The 22,819-nt window shown below is 44.1% G+C and overlaps 1 long non-coding RNA gene across 1 annotated transcript; it reads left to right on the top strand.

The window, feature by feature from the left end:
* Positions 1-1,626: 1,626 nt before the first annotated feature.
* On the top strand, positions 1,627-9,361 carry LOC117668254 (uncharacterized). The gene is made up of 2 exons (XR_004592230.3): positions 1,627-1,780; positions 9,195-9,361. It is a non-coding gene; the product is annotated as an uncharacterized LOC117668254 (long non-coding RNA).
* Positions 9,362-22,819: the final 13,458 nt, after the last annotated feature.

Here is a 22,819-nt window from a genome sequence, read left to right on the forward strand (position 1 = left end):
ACTCTATGCCAGTGCTCTGCCCCAGCTATGGACCCCAAAGAACGCAGCACACACAAAGTCTGTACAAAACTTAATTTACTAAAATAACTCAGTCTTTTTCAAACAAAGGCTGTTAATAAACTTTCTTAACAGCCTACAAGAAACCAAAGATAAAGTAATCACAATCTTACTATGGTTGGCAGAAAGCCCAGAAGCAATTTGCAGAGAATCCAGACACGAAGTAGAGTGAATTAAAATTGTTCCCTACAAATTGCTTCAGTCGGCATTCCTCCTTAAATAGGCTAAGGGAGTGGCCAATTAGCCCCAAGCCTTACTCTCGAGGAGACTTCCTCCTGAGGAGCCACTCCTGCCTTTTGGTAGCTCTGCGCGCCCGTGCATTGAGAAGAGGCTCCTCCACTTCGTCCTCTTCACTTAAAGGAGCCTCTGGAGGTTCTGAAGGCCCTGGCTGAATCTCCACCTCTGGCACCACATCTTCTCCAACCTCCTCATTGTCTGACTCGAGCGCCAGCTGCACAGGCTGCTGGCGCAGCACCACATCAGCCTCCTCACTGTCGGAATCAGCCACAATCCGCACAGGCCGCTGACGGGCCACAACAGCCAGTGGTGGTGTACCTTTTACTCACCGAGTGCTGAACAGGTATGCACTTTGTGCGCATTGCGCTTGCGTGTGCTATCCATGCTAACGTGTGGTTCCTCCTTGTGTGCTGCGCATGTAACCGCACCATCTGCGCATGCACCACTTTCACGCATGCTCCCTGTACGCTGCATGCACAACCACGCCATCTGTGCACACGCACGGCTTTCGAGCAACTCCCCGTGCGCTGAGTGTGCAATCACACCCTCTGCGCATGGTTTTTGTGCACGCAATGCACGTACACAAACACTGTCTATGGATGTGCTCGCTGTGCGCAAATACTCTCGTGCACGTGCGCAAACACGAGTGCATGCGCAGGAGAGCTCCGAAGACCAGCTGGGTCCCCTGAATTGCGTGCATGCACACCGGAGGCCCCAACACCAGCTGGGTTGCACGCGCATGCGCAGCTGCAGGTGAGTTGGGTGACAGCTTGCCTGCCCGGAAAGATGGCTCTGCGTGCCATCTCGGGCATTCGTGCCATAGGTTTGCCATCATGATTCTATGCCATTCTGGATAAAATGCGCTATTGCTTAGTGCATTGTAAGCCACCCTGAGTCTCCGGAGAAGGAGACTCAGGAGAATCAAATTTAAAAAAAAAAAAAAATGGTTGTCCAATCTCTTCTTAAAAACCTCCAGTGTTGGAGCACCCATAACTTCTGGAGGCAAGCAGTTCCACTGGCTAATTGTTCTAACTTGAATTTGAATGTTAGAACTCTTCTATCCTACAGAGAAGAATTAGATTATATGATTTCCACATAGGAAGCTGCAGAATTTCCCTTCCCTTTTGAAGGGTCATTTTAATGGGTCTTATAAGTAAGAGCTTTAAACCTCATTGTTAGGAAATGGCCATTGTCTAACTAGTTGGCCAGGTAATATATAAGCCAACATTGTATGTTTATTGTATGAATATGTATAATATCACTTTAAGAGTATTATTGAGTCATTCTGCATCCTGATTGGATGAGCTCTGTAGCAACTGTATTCAAGGAGACCACTGATTGTGGTCAGTGTGGACATTACACCATATTGTTACCTGCTGCTCCTTTGATCTCTTTACATGGTCAATTTGATCATGGTTTATTTATTACTGCTTTTATGAACTGTTTTTATTGTTCCTGAATGATTCATGTATTGTTCTACGAACCGGTAAGAAGTTTTATATCTCTGGATTGATTATGCATGGCTAAGACTTGGATTGGTAAAAGACTATGAATTTGCTTTGCTCTATAAGTAAACTACTTTAAAAACCAGTTTGTATGCAGTTTATTCACAACTACTCTCAGCACCGTTTCCGTGTGCAAAACTCTACGCTCTGCTTTATAACCATTCCTGGTTATCTTGCAACTATATCCTTAACACTCATTTAAGATTCAATTCAAAACTGCAGTATGCAATTCAAAACTGCAGTATGTATGTGTCAGACTTCAATGCTATCTCAAAATAAATGAATTTCCAAACTGCCAATCTTTAAGGAAATCTTTTCTTTAATTGAGCACAGCAACCGGATCATGACTCGATGCGGACAAGACTGACCTTTTGCCCCCCAATCCCTCCCTTTCCGATCCCCAAATCTCTGCTTCTCATTGGCTATCTTCCAAGTCATTCTCCAGACTTCTTGTCTCGTCATTTCCCAGGAATGTCTCCCCCCTCCTCATTTCCATGACAACCCAGCTTCAAAGGAATTTAGCAGGCAAAAGTTCAGAGCTTATCTCTCTCTCTCTATGCCAGCGCTGAGGTGCTGACAGTATGTATGTATGTATGTATGTATGTATGTATGTATGTATGTATTGGAATTTGTCAAACAAAAACGAGAACAAGAATAAGAGAATAAAACTACAATGACAGGGACGTTAGGCACATTAATGCGCTTATGCACGCCCCCTCTACTTACCTCTTAAGTATGAAGTAAGGTCCACAGAAGTCAATTTGTGACGGAAACTGTGAAAATTTGAGACAACTGAATTAGGTAGGGAGTTCCAGACTTTGACAGCTCTATTACAGAAATCATATTTTTTACAGTCAAGTTTAGAACGATTTACATTGAGTTTAAAGCAGTTGTTCGGGCACGTATTATTGCGATTAAAACAGCAAAAATCATTTACAGGTAAAACATTACTACGTATAATTTTGTATGCAATACCGAGGTCTGACCGCAAGCAACACAGTTCTAAGTTATCCAAACTGATAAAATTGCAGTTTTGTCCCGAATTTTAAGTTTATTTTAAAAGGTAGATTGTTTGTCTTTCTCTCTCTTTTAATCTTGGAAGGGAGGGAGGAAGGGAGGGAGGGAGGGAGGGAGGGAGGGAGGAAGGAAGGAAGGAAGGAAGGAAGGAAGGAAGGAAAACAATGAGAAGGAAAGAAGGAAAACAAGGAAGAAGAAGGAAGGAAGAGAGGGAGGAAGGAAGGAAGGATGGAAAGAGGAAGGAAGGATGGAAAGAGGAAGGAAGGAAGGAAGGAAGGAAGGATGGAAAGAGGAAGGAAGGATGGAAAGAAGAAGGAAGGAAGGAAGGAAGGAAGGAAGGAAGGAAGGAAAGGGGGAGAGAGAGAGAGGGAAAGAGAGAGAGACCGCGCACTGATAAATTCCAAAGATTCAGTTAAAAGAAAATGTTGGTTCATGGGATCCAAATTTTTGGTTTCAACCTACTGTATGACATAATGAGAATGTTATTTAGTTTTGACACTAATATTATTAGTGGAAAGATGAGAATTAACTCTCCTCCAGCTTAATTATGCTGCTTAAGGGAATTATTCTGTGCTTTTTAGCTTCTCAACAAATAGGATCACATTAGCTTCAGTGTAACAGGATTCCTGGTTTGCTTTTGTGTATATTTTGGCTTTAAAAAAATGTCAGGAAGCAAAGCACACGCAAGTAAGTTAGTGGGGAAAGGGGGATTTGGGATAAATAACCAGTCCTTTCCTTGACTCTTTCTACTTGTTAGAGAAATAACACAGGAGCAAGCACATGTAATGTAAAGAGTCAAGTTTTTGAATCTAAAAAGTTTCCGTGTAAAATGTTAGATAATTAACTGGATTTCTCCACTTTTAACACGGATGCTGACTGATGTCGTATGGAATATGTCTTTCCATTAGAGAGAGAGAGAGAAAAAAAAAAGTTTAGGTAAGAACTTCCCAAAGATCTTTAGTAATTTTGGAAATATTTATCTGAAGGAGAAAAGGGGGTGTGAATAGCTCTGATTTAACTAGAGATACCACTAAATCTAACTCAAAGACAAAGCTGAAGGTGAATAATTGAGGGAATCCTGGATGGCAAAAATAGACAACTCTGGAATAAAATTACAACTGTATAATAACAAAAGAGAATTCAGAGTGAATAGAATCAAAGTCCTTATTTCACACCAACTTGACTTGTGATCTATCTATCTTCCTTCCTTCCTTCCTTCCTTCCTTCCTTCCTTCCTTCCTTCCTTCCTTCCTCTCTCTCCTTTCTACCCCATCTTTAATTATTTGTATAAATAGTTCAAGGCAGCGATCATACTCATACTCTTACCTCCTGCTATTTTCCCTACAACAGCAACCTTGTGAGGTGGTTTAGGCTGAAAGAGAGAGAGATTAGTTCAAAGTCACCCAGCTGCCTTTCATTCCTGAGGTGGAACTAGAACTCACCACCCAAAGTTATCCTGCTGGTTTTTATGCCTAAAACGAGACTAGAAGTCACAGTCTCCTGGTGATTGGCCCAAAATCACTCAATTGGCTTTCATGACTAAGGTGTCACTTGTTGTTGTTTTCAGTTGCAAAGTCATGTCCGACCCATCGCGACCCCATGGACAACATTCCTCCAGGCCTTCCTGTGCTCTACCATCCTCTGGAGTCCATTTAAGCTCACTCCGATTGCTTCAGTGATTCTATCCAGCAACTTCGTTCTCTATCGTCCCGTTCTTCTTTTGCCCTCAATCGTTCCCAGCATTAGGCTCTTCTCCAGGGAGCCCTTCCTTCTCATTAGGTGGCCAAAGTAGTTGAGTTTCATCTTCAGGATCTGACTTTCTAAAGAGCAGTCAGGGTTGATCTCCTCTAGGACTGACTGATTGGATCGCCTTGCAGTCCAAGGGACTCTCAGGAGTCTTTTCCAGCACAAGCTGTCACTAGAACTCACAAACTCCTGGTTTCTAGCTTGGTGCATTAACCTTCAGACCAGGTCTGCAACCTTAAACACTCAAAGAGCCATTTGGACCCTTTTCCCGCAGAAAAGAAAACACCGGGAGCCACAAAACCCTTCTTGTGCCTGACTATTTCTTGAGCGGCCACAAAACTAGCATATGTAGTTGAATTAAATGTTCTGTTTTCTTCTGAAACTTTTCTTGGATTTATCCATGGTTGGCCTACCGGGGGTTGAAAAGTGCAATAATCGCGTGCCGGTGGGTATCGCACATTGGCGGTTGTGACGCATATTTTGAGTGACAGGAAGCCGCAGCAGAGGGGTGAAAGAGCCACATGCGGCTCCAGAGGCGCAGGTTGCTGACCCCTGCTTTAGACCAAACTGGCTCTTGGTAGCTTCAATCAAGAGAAGTTGAATGCACAAGAGAGAGATAGACCTCACGGGTTGTGTGACTGTCTGTGTGTCTGTGTGCGTCTTTGTGTTTAAATGTTCAAATAATCTCCATCCTTTTCTCTCCGGCGCTGCCTTTCCACTGGGCCATTATCAATTTTTTAGATCAGCGATTTGCAATGGCATAGTCCGTGCAAGCACCTGAAGCAGTTGCTGCCTCTTTGCTCTCTTCCCTCCCATATCAATATTTCACAAAGTCACTGGGAATTTCATTGTATAAATAAACGGCAACAGCCAGGACAAAAAGTACAAAGTGAAGCACTGTGTGGGTAACTCCAGTGACTTGACATAACACGGTGTTTTATGGCTGAAGCCATCTGTAGTGAGCATATATTTTACAGGAGGAAAGGGCCTTGGAAATTTTTGTACAAAAGCGGCAATCCAAAACCAGAGTTGTTAAGGGCGATAAGAATGGTCAAAGCCAACAGATAAACTGCCAACAATTTCGACACTTTCTTTGTTTTCCCTTCTGGCGTAAATCTAGAGGAATCATATTGAGTCGTCTCTGCAAACATATGTCCTTCCTCAGGTCCAAGCAAAGACTGCAGATGCCTCTTTCAAACATATTTCCTCTAGGTACTGTAAAGTGTCTACCATCGCAGTTTAATTTCCTGGGATCCTGATATACATTAATATTATGCATCTCCTTTTGGAAAGTTTGTGTAATTGGTAAATATATAGGAACTACAGTCTCTCTGGAAGTTCAATTAAATGGAACGTGATTTGCTTCTGGCTAGTCAAGCAGAGCTTATAGTGTAGGAAAACCATTGAATAGAATCAGGGGTGGGTTCTACTTACCTTTACTACTGGCTCGCAGCGCGCCCGTGCGCTGATCTGCGCATGCGCAGAAGCTTATGTGCATGTGCAGATCCCCTATGATGATGTCCGGGCAGAGTGGGCGGAGCCTCCCGCCAGTTTTACTACCAGTTCTTGAGAACTGGTCTGAACCAGGGGCAACCCACCACTGAATAGAATAGAATAGAATAGAGTAGAATAGAGTAGAATAGAATAGAATAGAATAGAATAGAGTAGAATAGAGTAGAATAGAATAGAATAGAATAGAATAGAATAGAATAGAATAGAATAGAATAGAATAGAATAGAATAGAATAGGAGTAGAGTAGAGTAGAGTAGAGTAGAGTAGAGTAGAGTAGAGTAGAGTAGAGTAGAGTAGAGTAGAGTAGAGTAGAATAGAATAGAATAGAATAGAATAGAATTTTTTATTGGTCAAGTGTGATTGGACACACAAGGAATCTGTCTTTGGTGTATATGCTCTCAGTGTACATAAGGAGAATAAAATATGTTCATCAAGAATAAAAAGATACAACACTTAGTGATAGTCAAGGTTATTAATAAGGTATCAAATCATACTAGGAAACAAGTAAAAACAATATAAATTTAAAGATACAAGCACATGGTTATAGTAATAAGTGGGAAGAGATCAGGGGTGAAATTCAGCAGGTACTGAGAGGTTCTGGAGAATCAGTAGCAGAAATTTTGAGTAGTTTGGAGAACCGGCAAATATCACCTCTGGCTGGCCGCAGAGTGGGGTGGGAATGGAGATTTTGCATTATTCTTCCCCTGCCATGCCCACCAAGCCCTGCCCACAGAACCAGTAGGGAAAAATTTTGAATTTCACCCCTGGAAGAGTTACATACCAGTAAGGAAGAGAAGAATAATAGTAGTACAGTCTTAGTAAATTATTTGACAGTGTTGGGGGAATTATTTGTTTAGCAGAGTGATGGCATTCGGGAAAAAAAATTGTCCTTGTGTCTAGTTGTTCTGGTGTGCAGTGCCCTATAGCGTCGTTTTGAGGGTAGGAGTTGAAACAATTTATGTCCAGGATGTGAGGGGTCTGTAGATATTTTCACAGCCCTCTTTTTGACTCGTGCAGTATACAGGTCCTAGGCCACGCCCACCACGCCCACGCCCACCGAGCAACCAGGCAGAAAACCCCTTGCTAAAATTTTTGAAGCCCACCCCTGCAAAGGTATAATGTTAAGAAATCTCCTCCCCCTCCCCCTCCCCCTCCCCTTCCCCCTCCCCCTTCTCCTCCTCCTCCTCCTCCTCCTCCTCCTCCTCCTCCTCCTCCTCCTCCTCCCTTTCCCCCTTCTTCTCCTTCTTTGCCTCAATCTCCACCTTTTTCTTTGCTTTCTCCTAATGTTCACCATCCATTGATCATGATAAGTTTTGGTACTGTTTGCAATTGTAGCAGGGGTGAAATCCAGCAGGTTCTGACAGGTTCTGGAGAACGTATAGAGGAAATTTTGAGCAGTTCGGAGAACCGGCAAATATCACCACTGGCTGGCCCCAGGGTTGGGTGGGAATGGAGATTTTGCAATATCCTTCCCCCAGGAGTGGGGAGGGAATGGGGATTTTGCAGTATCCTTCCCCTGCCATGCCCACCAAGCCACACCACGCCCACCAAGCCACGCCCACAGAACCGGTAGTAAAAAAAAATTGGATTTCACCACTGAACTGTTACCCTCATTGTAACCAATGGCAGATTGGTGTGGGAGGGACTTTTTTTTTTTTTTTTTGCTTTAATTTATATGCCGCCCTTCTCCAGAGACGCAGGGCGGCCTTCATACTTTTGTTTATTTATACAAAGTCAGCTTATTGCCCCCACAATCTGGGTCCTCAATTTACCTACCTTTGAAAGGATGGAAGGCTGAGTCAACCTTGATCCTGGTGGGATTTGAACTTGCAGTAATTGCAAGCAACAGATGTTAATAACAGTGTATTAGTCCACTGTGCTATGGAAGGAATCAAAGCTATTCTGCCACAGAACAACACACTCGTGGTTTAACTTCGGTCATGGGTAAGAACTGAGGCCACGTATGGTGTTCTAACTAGCATTAAGTGTTGCCGATTTATACAGTTAGTTAGTTAGTTAGTTAGTTAGTTAGTTAGTTAGTTAGTTTGTTTATTTGTTTATTTATTTATTTATTTATTTATTTATTTATTTATTTATTTATTTTATTAGATTTTTATACCGCCCTTCTCCTACTGGACTCAGGGCGGTGAACAGCCAAGAATAAAAACATCACATGCAGAATTTAAGAATGAATAATGAATAATGCTGAATAATCACCTTCTTTCCTTACTAATGCATGTAATTCAAGTTTCCTGTTGATCTGATCACTGACTACATTTTTTTATTAGGAAAGTCCAGCCTTGCCCTTCTTCAGCAATCAGTCTCCTTTGCAGGATGCAAAGAATAAGAATTTAAATCTTCCAGCAAGGGGGAAAAAAAAAATGCTCAGTACTGTTTAATACCAGCGCATCGTATGTGAATAGTAAAAGCACAGTGCTATGCATGCTTATTCAGAAATAAATGCCACTCCGTTTTGATAGAACTGACAGATAAAAATCACCTTCCAACTGAGCATGGCTCCTGGTGATTCTGTGGACATGCCTCTGCAGATTTCTCGACAAAAGAAGAAGGGGAAAAAAAAAAAGACTCCATTTCGCTTATTCCTAGATATTTTTTTTTGGACTTGCGTGACCTGGAGCTCAGCAGCAACGAGACGAGAGAAAGCATGCTGAGGTAGCCCCTAACCCCAACAAATACAAGAACTTTGCGAGGGAGAGAAAAGGTTGCCTGCCACTTTGCAAACTTTACGGTGGTTATTTCTTATAAAGGAGAAAAACCATCAAAGGCTTATTTATGTGGCTAGATCAACTTGCAAAGCTCTAGGAGGATGGAGTTAACCCAGGGCAAAAGCCTATTGTTAGGAAACGCGAGTGCTGCAATAAAATATTTCGTGCGGGGATTGTCTGGGCTGCTGCGGTATGTCTGATTCTCGGAAAGCAAAGAACCCTCACAACCTTTTGAGGGAGCAAATGGAAAACGATCCTGCCTATACTTCCAGCTGCTTCATTCTGCCCACACAAGTGTACCCTGCATGCTGCGATCATTTTATTTTGTCTATTTTATTTATTTATTTTTTAAAAAAAACTCTATTCTTTTTTTCTTTTTTTTTCCATGTTAAAGGCAACTGCTCACGAAGAGACTTAACATCCTGTAAGTGGACAGAAAGCACTGGCCTTCTCCAATGTAGATCCCCGCAGACGTATTGGACTACCTGTTCTGACCTAGGCTTCTTCCCCAGCAACACGAAGCCAAGTCCTTGTCCCAATAAACCCCTTTCATTTCATTTATTTATTTATTTTATTCAATTTGTATACCGCCCTTCTCCTAGTGGACTCAGGGCGGTGCACAGCCAGAACTAAAACACATAACAATACAAAATTTAACATTATTAAAAGAATTATATACTTTGGCCCAAATTTAAAACAATTTGAATTAAAACCCATTGACAGATTAAAAGCTAAACAATTAAAAAACTAAAAAAGGGGGCGGGGTTCACGCCAGCCCTGCTTGATGGAAAAGAAAAGTTTTCAGGGCACGGCAAAAGACCCGGAGATCCGATATCCTTCAATCATTCCAGAGGGCGGGAGCTGCCACAGAGAAGGCCCTCCCCCTGGGGGTCGCCAGCCGACATTGCCTGGCTGACGGCACCCTGAGGAGTCCCTCTCTGTGGGAGCGTACTGGTCGGTGGGAGGCTATCGACGGCAGAAGGCGGTCCCGCAAATACCCAGGTCCCATGCCATGGAGCGCTTTAAAGGTGGTGACCAACACCTTGAAGCGCATCCGGAAGACCACTGGAAGCCAATGCAGCTCATGCAGGAGAGGTGTCACACGGGAGCGACCCCTCACTCCCATAATCCCCCGTGCGGCTGCATTCTGCACCAGTTGGAGCCTCCGGGTACTCCTCAAGGGAAGCCCCATGTAGAGAGCATTGCAATAGTAATTGACATCATTGACATCATTGACATAATTCCTCTCCAGCAAAGTCTTTCCTCTCCCACATTCGTTCAAGATAGTTCACAATTACCGACCTTTATCAGGCTTGGAGAGTGGCCAGAACGATATCTTTCATACTTGGCAAGAATGCAGGAATGAACTAATTGTCTCCTGCAAACTCCACTCCCCCTTCGTTCCTCTTTTATTCCCCATGGGAGGGGCCCTTCATCGTCCACCTGTGGCCTTACTCCCAAGTCTACCCTTGTTCCTTAGCTGTTCCCTTCGTCTGGCAGCTCTGCACATGCGCACACGGGGAACAGGCTCCAGATGTTCGGCTGCCTCACTGATGTCTGACTCTGAAGGCAGCTAATACCTGTCTTATGGCCCTGGCCCCATCTCTGCCTCCGATGCAGAGCCCTCGTCAGAGCCTTCCCCAGACTCCAGGACTGACCCATGTTCCTCCCCAACCTCCTCACCATCCGAATCTGGATGGGGGAAGGCCACGACACTACCACACCTATGATTTTCAATACCTAAGGAAGGTAATTCTCCGTGAAATTTAAATTAGGCAATCATGCCCTGCAAATCTGATGATAGTTTATTGCGACCTTAACTGAAGTGTACAGATGAATGCGGGTGAGCCCATTTGCTACAGAGAAAGATTTGGGGCTCCACTTTCATGCACAACAAAAGAATGATGGAGAGATTTGGAGAAGCCAGGCTGTGCCAGTTGACAAGATAATGAACTGCCAATGAAAGAAAACAGAGAACAAGGGAAAGCCATGATGGATCCACCTTTCACATCATGCCAAAAAAGATGGATAAACTGCTTTTTCTCTTTTAGACAGCAGAATGTATTTTTCCCCTGTTGCCAAGAACACTGAAGAGCAATCCTAGTTGTTTGTTCATTTGTTGTTCCCAAGTCCACATTTTACATTTTGGTTCTAGCTTTATATTATGAAAGCTCTTGTAATCATTTATTTATTTATTTGTTTGTTTGTTTGTTTATTTATTTTATTGGATTTCTATACCGCCCTACTCCCGAAGGACTCAGGGCGGTGAACAGCCACAGAATAAAACACATAAATACAAAAATTTGAAATAGAATAAAAATGAATTAAATAATTTGGCTGAGACAAATTTAAAATACCCCCTAATTTAAAAACAAATTAAAATTTACATTTAAAAAGGGGAGAAGATTTAGGACAGGACAGGTTGATGAAATAAAAAAGTCTTAAGCGCGTGACGGAAGGTGCGCAGATCCGGGATCCTCCGTATCTCCGGGGGGAGCTTGTTCCAGATAGTAGGTGCCCCACAGAGAAGGCTCTCCCCCTAGGGGCCGCCAGTTGACATTGTTTGGCCGACGGCACCCGGAGGAGCCCCTCTCTATGAGAGCGTACTGGCCAGTGGGAGGCTATTGGTGGTAGCAGGTGGTCCCGTAGATAACCAGGTCCTAAACCTAAATCATGACCTTTAATTGGGTGAAATGGTGCATCATAGGATAATTTTTTTTTTGAATAAGGACTCCTTCCTTGGGCACAGATTGGACCAGAAGACATCCAAGATCTCATCCAGTCCTATGAGTCTGTGGTTCTATAGGGCTAACTTATGGAATGTGTCCAAAATTCAGGACCCATAACTCCCAAGGGAATGACATTTGTGGACATTGTAGATGCTTCAGTGCGACTGGCTGCTGCTTGGCTGCTCCTGTGGTCATGTGATCATCATTTTCAACCTTCTGTGACAGTTTCCCAGCCAATCTTGCAATCCCTCACTCCTTCCCCCATCCAGCAGCAGCCCCTTGCCTGCTTGCTGGGAAGGGAAGGGAAGGGAAGGGAAGGGAAGGGAAGGGAAGGGAAGGGAAGGGAAGGGAAGAACAGGAGACTTGCAATGCTCCCTGCCAGATTCCCACAAGGAAATTCAGTGATGAAAATGTAATAAAGCACATATCCATCAATTAACTGGTCAGTGGTGGGTTTCACATTATGTTACTACCGGTTACCCGCATGCATGCACCAGTGGTGGGTTTCAATTTGTTTTACTAACGGTTCCGTGGGTGTGGCTTAGTGGGTATAGCATGGATTGGTCGGCCTTATTTGGTGGGCATGGCAGGGGAAGATACTGCAAAATCTCCATTCCCACCCCATTCCAGGGGAAGGTTACTGCAAAATCCCCATTTCCTCCCGATCAGCTGGGACTTGGGAGGCAGAAAACAGATGGGGATGGGGCCAGTCAGAATTTTTACTACCGGTTCTCTGAACTACTCAAAATTTCCGCTACCAGTTCTCCAGAACTGGTCAGAACTTGCTGAAACCCATCTCTGGCATGCACTCTCGCTTCATGCGCATGCGTGCCCAGTTTGCACATGTGTCTGCCTTCCGCACATGTACCCCACTTTCTGTGCATGTGCTTTGTCCATGCACACGCCTTCCACAATGCGTCAAAAACATGCCTAAATAGGACAGCATAGAGCTGGGGCGGGGGCGGGAGCAGGAGTGGGCCCACCCACGATTTCCGCTACTGGTTCAGGTGAACCTGTCCAAACCAGCTGAATACCACCTCTGGAACTGGCATCCCATATTATCCCAGATCTAACTGGTACAATAGTGAAGCAAATCTGTGTTTCTGAGAACTTTCAGCATTCAAACGCTGCATCTTAAAACCAAAAGAATTCGGTTAGAGATCTCAGCTTTTGATTGCAAATTGAACTCAAGATTTTTTAAAAATCAGATTCATTCTAGCTTCCCTAATATCAAGATAACAAATCCATGCTGAATTTCAATGCTACTGCATGAAAAATCCTTACACTTCAGGCCAGATGAGTGGGTGTATATATAGGCATGGAAGAAATTCCCAAATTTCCATCCCCACTGTAGTACTTTAGGGCAGGGGTGAAATCCAGCAGGTTCTGACAGGTTCTGGAGAACCGGTAGCAGAAATTTTGAGTAGTTCGGAGAATAACAAATAACACCTCTGGCTAGTCCCAGAGTGGGGTGGGAATGGAGATTTTGCAATATTCTTCCCCCAGGAATGGGGTGGGAATGGGGATTTTGCAGTATCCTTCCCCTGGAATGGGGAGAGAATGGAGATTTTGCAGTATCCTTCCCCTGCCACGCCCACCAAGCCAAGCCACGCCCATAGAACCGGTAGTAAAAAAAAAATGGATTTCATCACTGCTTTAGGGGCAAAAATATTTCACAGTTTTAATATAGGGGAGGAAGTAAAGTTATTCTATCGTCAAACTTGCAGAGGCATTCTTAACTGAAATCCACACAAAACAACCTTAAAGCAAACGTGGAGAAAAGCCACATAGCAGAAGCAGAACTGGAATATGTAATTGCTTCCTTTTTGTCCTCATCCCAAAGGAACAGAAATTAATTCTCTCTCTCACTGAGCCTTACTTAAATGAGGAAGGATGTGCCACACCTTGGGAGCCACCATGGGAAAAAGACTTGGCAACTGGTGAAACAAATGTTAGTGTTCCCCGGAGTCATTCCCCATGGCTAAATCCATCATCTGTTCTAAAATCACTCTTGGAGACAATAGTCGGAGGCCCCCGTGTGCTGAAAAATTGCAGGTTACCCTGAAATGGTGAGTGATGAAGCTTGCTACCAGCCACACCGATCGTTTCCATTCCAACATGTCCCTGTTCCAACTGAAAGGCCTACCTCATTAGCTTTAACTGAACCACATCCTGTTATTTCCCCTCCTTCTCTCCTTAAAACGAGGCATTTGTAAGCATTGCTGGTCCCACCTCTGCCAAAACTGAAGCATTCCCCACCACCGAGCACCCAGTGCCTGGCCCTTCAGCTCCTGTTGACAATCAATTACGCTCTGGAGATAAAATTATCATTTCATAGATTGTGGAACAAGCTCCTGCTTTGACATTCATCACAATCAGTAATGCATCAGCAGGGGGACACAGGAAATTAACTACCTCCCCTTATGGGAGGGAATCCATTTATATTCCTTGCAGCCTTCTTCGCACCTGTTGAATCAGGTAGATTCCTTTACAGGTTTTGGCAAGGAGGCGGATGGTTCTCGGGCGGCCTGTCTTGGAGAAGAACCTTTGAGAACCATGTTAATTCATCTAGGCAGCCCAGCAATGTTATGGTTGAATGGCCAAACCTTGTGCATGAAGAATACAGGGGGGAAAAGTGTGGAAGGGACCTTGGAGGTCTTCTAGTCCAACCCCCTGTGCAAGCAGGAGACCCTATACCATTTCAGATAAGTGACTGTCCAGTCTCTTCTTAGAAGCCTCCAGTGATGAAGCTCCCACAACTTCTGAAAACAAGCTGTTCCATTGGTTAATTATTTTTTTTAAAATTTGATTTATATGTCTTCTCAGGAGACTCGGGGCGGCTTACAATGCGTTAAGCAATAGCCTTCATACTTTTGTATATTTATACAAAGTCAGCTTATTGCCCCCACAAACTGGGTCCTCAATTTACCTACCTTAGAAAGGATGGAAGGCTGAGTCAACCTTGAGCCTGGCGAGATTCGAACCTGCAGTAATTGCAGGTAGCTGAATGTTAATAACAGGCTATTAGTCTGCTGCGCCACCAGTGTTCTCACTGTCATAAAATTATTTGATTGTTCTCAGTGTCAGAAAAATTCTTCTTATTTCCAGGTTGAATCTTTCTTTGACCAGTTTCTATCAATTGTTCCTTTTCTGGCCTTTGGGTGCCATGGAAAATAGCTTGACCCCTCCTCTCTGTGACAGCCCCTCAAATATTGGAAGACTGCTATCATGTCTCCCCTGGTCCTTCTCTTCACTAGAGTAGCCATGCCCAGTTCCTATAACCTTTCTTCATATGTTTTAGCCTCCAGTCCCCTAATCCTCTTGGTTGCTCTTCTCTGAACTCTTTCTAGACTCTCAACATTTTCTTTATAGTGTGGTGACCAAAACTGGATTCATACTCTAGGTGTGGTCTCACTAAGGCTTCATATTTAGTAGGAGGACTGGTTATACAGCAAGTCACTTTTTCAGTGCCATTGACGTGAAGGATTGCAAGGGCACTTGAGCCACAGTGGCACAGTGGTTAGAGTGCAGTACTGCAGGCTACTTCTGCTGATTACCAACTGCCCACAGTTTGGCATATTGAATCTCACCAGGCTCAAGGTTGACTCAGCCTTCCATCCTTCCAAGGTGGATAAAATGAGGATCCAGATTGTTGGGGGCAATAGGCTGACTCTGTACACTGCTTAGAGAGGGCTGTAAAGCACTGTAAAGCAGTATATAAGTCTAAGTGCTATTGCTAAGTGCTAAAGAAGGAAGGGAGAAAGTGGGAAGGAAGGAAGGAAGGAAGGAAGGAAGGAAGGAAGGAAGGAAGGAAGGAAGGAAGGAAGGGCCAGGGTGTCGCAGTGGTTAGACTGCAACACTGCAGGCTACTTCTGCTGACTGCCGGCTGCCTACAGTTCGAGTCTCACTGGCTCAAGGTTGACTCAGCTTTCTATCCTTCCAAGGTGGCTAAAATGAGGGCCCAGATTGTTGGGGGTAATTTGCTGATTCTGTAACTGCTTAGAGAGGGCTGCAAAGCACTGTAAAGCAATATATAAATCTAAGTGCTATTGCTAAGTGCTAAATAGGAGGAAGGGAGAAAGAAGGGAGGGAGGAAGGGAGGGAAGGAGGGAGAAAGGAAGGAAGGGAGGGAGGGAGGGAGGGAGGGAGGGAGGAAGGAAGGAAGGAAGGAAGGAAGGAAGGAAGGAAGGAAGGAAGGAAGGAAGGAAGGAAAGAAGGGCCAGGATGGCACAGTGGTTAGACTGCAATACTGCAGGCTACTTCTGCTGACTGCCGACTGCCTGCAGTTTGAGTCTTACTGGCTCAAGGTTGACTCTCTAAACCACTTAGAGAGGGCTTTAAAAGCACTATGAAGTGGTATATAACACTAACAGTTGGAAGGGACCTTGGAGGTTATCTAGTCCAACCCCCTGCTCACACAGGAGACCTGTACTAGGGATTCGAACCGCCAAACTGCCAACCTTTCTGACCGACAAGCTCAGTGTCTTAGCCACTGAGCCACCTAGTCAGCCCCCATATAAGTCTAAGTGCTATTGCTATCCGTATTCCAAATGGGGCAAGAAAGACCCAATGATGGAGAGATCTTATCTCTGGCTACCTGAAACCTTGTCTCCACTCTCACGATGTTCTGCCCCAGCTACGGACCCCAAAGAACGCAGCACACACAAAGTCTGTACAAACCTTAGTTTACTAAATTAAATCATTCTTTTTCAAACAAAACTGTTAATTAACTTTCTTAACAGCCTACAAGAATCCAAAGAATAAATAATCGTAATCTTAGTAGGATTGGCAGAAAGCCCAGAAGCAATTTGCAGGACACAGATAAAAAAAACTAAGATCCAGACGTGAAGGAGAGTGAACGAAGTTGTTCCCTGCAAATTGCCTCAGTCATTGTCCTTCCTTAAATAGGCTAAGGGAGTGGCCAATTAGCCCCAAGCCTTACTCTTGAGGAGACCTCCTCCTGAGGAGCCACTCCTGCCTTTTGGCCGCTCTGCGCGCCCGTGCATCGAGAAGAGGCTCCTCCTCTTCTTCCTCATCACTTATGGGAGCTTCTGAAGGCCCTGGCTGAATCTCTGCCTCTGGCACCACATCTTCTCCAGCCTCCTCATTGTCTGACTCGAGTGCCAGCTGCACAGGCTGCTGGCACAGCACCACACCAGCCTCCTCGCTGTCGGAATCAGCTACAATCTGCACAGGCCACTGACGGACCACAACACATGAATCAAGACAGCCAAAACTGAGTCGCTACCGAACCCGATCATGAAAGACAAGAACCTGCCCTGTTTAAACCGTCCTGAGAAATGGAGGCATGAAAACAGCAACCGGTGATCTTGTCACGAAGAGAGCAAACTTAAAGCACTCTCTCTCTCTCTCTCTCTGCTTATTTCTGAAGATCAGCCTCATTTAGCAGCACAAGGGAGATTAAGCCGGGCTTTTTTTTTCCTTTTTCTTCTTTTTTTACCTCACAACAGTTGGCAAACCCTGTGGCAAGAGGTTGCCGTTCTCATCAGCAATGTGATGTTTACCTTCCTGCAGCTCTTCTGAGCCGGGGAGGGGCTTTGCCAGGTCTTCCGAGCAGCTGGCGTCTCCTTCCCAAACCGCATTAAGGGACTGTCAGAAACCAGGTGCGGTGCTGAGCAACAGCTGCTGCTGTTTCAACCTTCCTTGCTGCTTTTTCTTCATTTCGGAATAAACAGGCAAGTGGGAGCGTATTAGAAACGGTCCTGAAGCGAAATCCCACCAGAAGAAGACAGCTGCCTTTCTTGCAAAAAGAAAAAAGAAACAAAATACCAAAGCTGTTGTCCTGCTAATTTATTTTTTCTGATTATTGCGGAAGGAACCTCGGCTGTCCGTTTCCCACTTGTCCCCAGTTTTTTCGGGGCTAGGGTTGAAAACCCCTTACTTTTTCTCCCACCCCTCACTCTTCATCAAGGGCCTCCAAACTTGGCAACTTTAAGACTTGTGGACTTCAACATGCAGGGTGAGGAATTCTGGGAGTCGAAGTCCACAAGTCTTAAAGTTGCCAAGTTTAAAGACACTATAAGGTAAAGGTAAAGGTTCCCCTCACACATATGTGCTAGTCGTTCCTGACTCTAGGGGGCGGTGCTCATCTCTGTTTCAAAGCCGAAGAGCCAGCGCTGTCCGAAGACGTCTCCTTGGCCCTGTGGCCGGCATGACTCAACGCCAAAGGTGCACGGAACGCTGTTACCTTCCCACCATGGGTGAAATCTAAAGATTTTCCCTACTGGTTCTGTGGGCGTGGCTTAATTGGTGGGCATGGCTTGGTGGTCAGGTAACTGGGTGGGCGTGGCCAATAATAATAAATAATAAAAATAATAAAGTACACAAAACAATAAGAGGAACCAAAACCAACTTTCACACTTTGCACACACACAACACAGCACAACACAGACTCACACACAATGTAAAAGCAGCTGCACTTCTCTCAAAATGGCCCCTGCAACAAGCAGAAACCTCACACAGCCACAAAAAGCTCAAAAACCAACTTTCACACACACACACACACACACACACACACAACACAAAGGTGGTCCCTATTTTTCTACTTGCATTTTTTACCTGCTTTCGAACTGCTAGGTTGGCAGAAGCTGGGACAAGTAATGGGAGCTCACCCCGTTACGCGGCACTAGGGATTCGAACCGCTGAACTGCCGACCTTTCTGTTCAACAAGCTCAGCATCTTAGCCACTGAGACACCACATTCCTTACACCTACTATACCAAAGAAAAATGTTCTACAGTTGCCGTAGTTACTCTGACTCCCTTGTAGGCTTGTTACAAAGGCTCCTGAAACATAGCACAGTCACACTAATCAGGCTGGACCAAGCAGAAGGAGAAAGATTTGCAACTATTGCATCATGAAAGGATGTCCCAAAAGACATTCATCATCTCCTCTGATGAGAAACAAAACGCCTTCAAGGAAAAAAGAAGAAAGTCCAGTTGCCGAGCCACGTCCACCATGTCCTCCGCTCAACACACAAGCTGCAATAGAGTGACGAAATATACGAAATATACAAAGAAGGGGATTCAGGTGTGCGGCAAACAAACCTGATACGGAGCATGGCGAGGGTACATGGGCAATGATAATAGAACTTGGATATGTGGATGGTGATAGTGGCACTGGGTGGAAGAGAGCTGGTTTCGCTGGCGGCGATCGGGGCGGGATGCTGAGTGGCTCGTTTGATCACTCCCCCGAACAGCTGAGTGTGAGCCTGAGTGTTCTGCCCCAGCTACGGACCCCAAAGAATGCAGCACACACAAAGTCCGTACAAACCCTAGTTTACTAATTAAGGACAACTAATGAGTTTTTCTTAATAGTTGTTCAAACACAAGTACAGTTTAAATCAGTCTTTTCTGAACAAGGGCTGTTAATTTAACTTCATTAACAGCTGACAAGAATCCAAAGAATAATAACTCAATTCTGAAACACAGTATTTCAGATAACCGTAATCTTATTGTGGTTGGCAGAATGCCCAAAAGCAATTTGCAGGAAAACTGACAAGAAAGGAGCAAGAGCCGATCAGACGTTTCTGGAATCAAGACGCAAAGGAATATGAACGAAGTTGTTTCCTGCAAATTGCCTCAGTCGTTGTCCTTCCTTAAATAGGCTAGGGGAGTGGCCACTTAGCCCCAAGCCTTACTCTCGAGGAGACCTCCTCCTGAGGATCCATTCCTGCCTTTTGGCAGCTCTACTTGCTTCCAGCCTATGGGTTGGTCGTGTGCAGAAGTGATCCACCTAGCCTAATATTTGAAAGAAGATTTGACTCATCCAATGCCGATTAGTGACAGATGTTCTAACAGTGGTATGTCAGGTCCCTCTGTGATTTAAGCAAGAATCAGCGTCAGCTGCTGCTAAGCTAAACATTCATTGCAAAAAGGGGAAATTGCTACAGCAATTTCCTCAACATCTCCTGAAAAGTATGGAATGAGATGATTGTGCAGTGTGAATAAATTCAAACCTAGACTTCACAAGGGCAACTGGTTCCATGCTGGGTAGCCCTGTTGTTCGCCACTGAGTTCCCTCTCTCTCTCTTCCCCCTCCTCATTTTGCAGAATGCTGCTGGAAACTATGGGATAGAAATATTAAATTGACTATGTCAACTGCCTATAAGGAAAATCTGTATAAAATGTTTTATAGATGGCATTTTGCACCGGCAAGATTGGCAAAAATGTATAAAGATAAGATCTGCTAATTGTTGGAAGTGTAATCAGTCATCTGGTTCCTATTACCATATGTGGTGGACATGCCCCAAAGCTAAAAGATACTGGACCAAAATACATACTTGGCTGGAAAAAAATGACAAAGCAACATACAGTATAGACCTGAAACCAGAGATATTTTTGTTGGGCATTCTACCAGAAAAATATGATAAACAGTCTACATATCTGGTTTTGCATATATTAGCTAGAATTGTATGGAAAAATGATGAGATTCCGTTTGAGGGGAATGTAATAAGAAAATATTAGAATGTGCAGAAATGGATCGACTAATGCTTATTATTAAGGATAAAGAAGAAACTGAATATTTTTTGATATGGGACATATTTTATCAGTGGCTAGACAATAGAAACAGAAGTTAGAAAGGAGGAGATATAAAAGGAGGAAATGCCAAAGTGGAGAGTTGTTAAGGAAGATGATGTTAAGTATTATTGTTATCATATTATTATATTATCAATATTACAGTGATGAATACCATAACAAATATGTGTATTATGATTGTTTAAAAATAACTGCACACAGAACACACACTGTTTGATGAAAATGGAATGTTACATAAATAAAACATTAAAAAAAAAACATCTCCTGAAAAGTATGGAATGAGATGATTGTGCAGTTCAACCTAAACTTCACAAGGACAACTGGTTCCATGTTAGGGAGCCCTGTTGTTTGCCACTGAGTTCTCTCTCCTTCTCTTCCCCCTCCTCCTCCACATTTTGAAGAATGCTGCTGGAAAACGGTGGGGAAACCCTCCGAAATAGTTTGGCTGTGCTGATGGATTTGCTGAGAATGGAAGCTACACTGTCAGAAGTTCTCCAGATGTCCTTCATATCCTCAATGAAGTATACAATAGTGCCCAAAATTGTGGAAACCTTTTAGGAAAAGTGTAGTTTCTAAAACTAGCTAATAACACCACTTTTATTTTTTTTTGGGAGGAGTAGAACCATAAAATTATATATCAATGGAAAGATAATTGAATCATGAATGTAATGCAATGACTTTTATGAAGGATTTGCTATTAGAATAGCAGTTACAATAGAAAGAAGAAAAGTGAAACACGTAGAAAAAAACGAGATATACAAACATGATCACCATAGAAAAAACGAGATGTACAAAAATTATCACCACGTCAGTTAATCCTTAGTTGGGTAACCTTTAGCATGAATGACGGCCTTACAACGTCTTCCCATGGAGTGAACCAAGTCTTTTAGTTCTGCAGCTGTTCTAATGTGAAACCAAGATTGAATGATGGCGTCTATTAACTGGGCTTTATTGCTGGGTCGCTTCTGACTAACGAGTTTCTTTAGTCGGCTCCATAGATTTTCAATTGGGTGAAGGTCTGGACTATTCCCAGGCCATTCCAGCAGTGGAGTATCATTATCTTAACACCCCCCCCCCCAAAAGTGGTGTTATTAACCATCAAATCTCAAAAATACACTTTTCCCAAAAGGTTTCCACAATTTTGGCCATGACTGTAGAAGGGTCTTTGATTTCTAACCAGATCTGGCAGCTTGGAGGGTGGCACCTTCGCACTTTCTACAACAGCGTTGAAATGCTACCCGCAACCCAGGGGTGAAATACTCCCAGTCTGGACCGGATCACCTGATCCGGTTCAGAGAACGGTAGCAAAAACCCTGCAAACCCCCCCCATGCCCAGCTGAGCCGCACAATCATCAGAGGCTTTTTTTTTTTACTTTTAAAAGCATTTTTTCTACAACCTCTTCCGCCGAAAAAATGCTTTTAAAAGTAAAAAAAAAAAAGCCTCTGATGATCGCACAGCTCAGCAGGGATCATCAGAGGCTTTTCAAAGCATTTTTTTCTGCAACCTCTTCAGCCGAAGAGGTGGTTAAAAAAAAATGCTTTGAAAAGCCTCTGATGATCCCAGCTGAGTTGCCTGATCGTCAGAGGTTTTTCAAAGCATTTTTTAAAGCAACCTCTTTGGCTGAAGAGGTTGTAGAAAAAAATGTTTTTAAAAGAAAAAAAAAGTCTCTGACGATCAGGCAACTCAGCTGGGATCGTCAGAGGCTGTTAAAAGCATTTTTTTTACAACCTCTTCAGCCGAAGAGGTTGTAGAAAAAATGCTATGAAAAGCTTCTGACGATCCCAGCTGAGTTGCCTGATCGGCAGAGAGGCTTTTAAAAGCATTTTTTTTGCAACCTCTTCATCCGAAGAGGTTGTAGAAAAAATGCTTTGAAAAGTTAAAAAAAAAAAAAAGTTGGCTACGCCCACCCAGTCACATTACCCCCCACACACACCAAGCCATGCCCACAGAACTGGTAGTAACAAATTTTACATTTCACCCCTGCCGCAACCCTCTCTTGTTCTTCTTTTCGATGCTCCATTTCAGGTGGAACGACGCTAATGGCGTTTCCCCACCCCTCCACCCCCATTTACACCGGACTCACAATGAATAGCCCTGGCTTTTGCACTGGAACAGCGTGTCACCTTTAAGGGTGCCTTATCTTCTCAAGCAACCCACCGTATCAGTGATGAAGTGCTGGGTTATATTAGCTCGGAGCTAGCAACCCAGCCTCATTGCAGGCCTCTGATTGCCGCTGCTTGCTTTACTGTCTCAGCTGCTTCTTTAACGTCCCCTAAATAGAACTGCAGGACCCTGAATGAGACAGTAACAAATACCGCTAGCACAGGTGTCTGTACGGTAACTGTGCAGGGGTGGAAAAAATGTCTGCCTTTGCTTACATTTCGGGTCCTTTTTCACTCTGCATACCCCAAGCCAAGTGGTTCAGGGACTCAAGGAAAGCAGTGAACAGGATCCCTACATGCAAAACGTGTGACTCCCCTTTGAAGGGTCCTTGATGTTCTCTGAGCTTGGTTGTTTTCTTGTAAACTTTTCATCACCCAAACTAGGTAACGTCATTGGTGCTGATGATATTACCTAGTGTTGTGGCTCTGACCCCCGAGCCCATCTTATCGGAGGGAGAAGGCTCCGAAAGGGAAGGAGAGGAGTTGGCCGGGCCTCCCTCTCCAGGACCCTCCTCTCTGGTAATGCCTCAGGTGTCTCCCGACGGAGAAGAGATTGGCCAGGAGCCAGGT

Source organism: Pantherophis guttatus, chromosome 9 (assembly GCF_059756535.1).
Source record: "Pantherophis guttatus breed Tessera chromosome 9, ASM5975653v1, whole genome shotgun sequence".
Lineage (NCBI taxonomy): Eukaryota > Metazoa > Chordata > Lepidosauria > Squamata > Colubridae > Pantherophis > Pantherophis guttatus.